Source organism: Buceros rhinoceros, unplaced genomic scaffold (genome assembly GCF_000710305.1).
Source record: "Buceros rhinoceros silvestris isolate BGI_N320 unplaced genomic scaffold, ASM71030v1 scaffold21377, whole genome shotgun sequence".
NCBI lineage: Eukaryota > Metazoa > Chordata > Aves > Bucerotiformes > Bucerotidae > Buceros > Buceros rhinoceros.
Window position 1 is genome coordinate 53,017 of NW_010421937.1, and position 1,348 is coordinate 54,364.

Genomic DNA, 1,348 nt, shown 5'->3' on the forward strand with positions numbered 1-1,348 from the left:
GCTCTTGCCGCCTGGCAGGTGCCTGGGGACGCCCTGGTCAGCAGCAGCTCCAGGAGCAGCTCCTTTAGCAGGCTGCACGGAGGGAAGACATCTGTCCTTCTGCTGCTCCCTGCAGCTGCTCGAGGCTGCAGCGTGTGAATGGTGTGAGTGACTCCACAGCCCGGTTCCCATTGGGTGCGCAGGTTTTAAGTCATGACAAACCTTTACCTTATTTTTGGGTTTAAGAAATAATCCAGTTTTCACCCCTGTGCTACTCCCACCACTTACAGCCTGTGCACAAACTTGCTGTAATTCACGCCTTCACTCTCTCAGTCCAGGTCTCTTTACAGGACCATGTTTATTGTGAATTAATGCGCCTGAAATCAAACATGGTTCACGTGCAGCAGAACGACGTGTGTTGATGTATCTTTTTTTAAGCTGAGTGGAGACGGGACTGCTAATCCTTTCTGACAGGGAGGGCATGCTTGAGAGTGGCGCCCCAGGAGGGCAGGCACCGAGGGCAGGCGCACAGAGCTGGGGGAGCTGTGCCAGCCGGCGGGGGATGCCCTGAGCTGGAGGCTCCTCCATCTGCGAGCGGATCTGACTCCTCAGCCTTGACAGCAGCTCCTTCTCCCTCCGCCCTGCCTTCATCTTCCTTAGCTGGTTCTGGCTCTGGCTCTGGCTCTGATAAGGTCACTGCATCTGAAGCCTGGAAACCATCTCCACCTCCTCCAGATTTACTTCTAGTACCACAGTTGTTCCTCTCCTCTTCGCCGTAACACCGTCTCCAGCGAGGCAAAACTTGCCACAGCAGAAGCTGTAACGTCCTGAAAGGTCCCTGGTTGTAAGGAGTACTGTCCCCTTAATGTCGGTGGCATGGGTGGCAAGAGGAGCAGCATTGTACTGTCCCCAGCACACCCGGGGGTAGGTGTGCATTTGTGTGCTCCTCCAGGGAAGAGGACCGCCCTGGTGGGAGGAAGAGGCCCTTTCTCATAAAACTGCCCACCGCAGCAGCTGCCTGTGGGTCTAACCCTGGCAGCGGTGGCCGCAGAAGTCGCTGCGGGAGCAGGTGACTTGGTGGGCTCGGTGAGGAGCCCTGCCGCTCCATGTGGTCAGCACGCATGGAGGGCAGCATCGCAGGCAGAGCCGCTCATCACGCAGCGAGCGAGGAGGGCTGCGGGCACTTGGCCTGCCAGAGGTGGAAGCCACACAGCTCTCAGGGGGCCTGCAGGGTGATCCCGAACCAGCCCACCTGGCAGAGGAGGCCAGGGCAAGGTTCTGCTTTGCTGGCCTGCTGGCCTGCTCCTTTGGTGCCACCAGAGCGTACCCGCAGGTGTGGAGCTCAAGGTGAGACCCTGTTTCTGCCTGT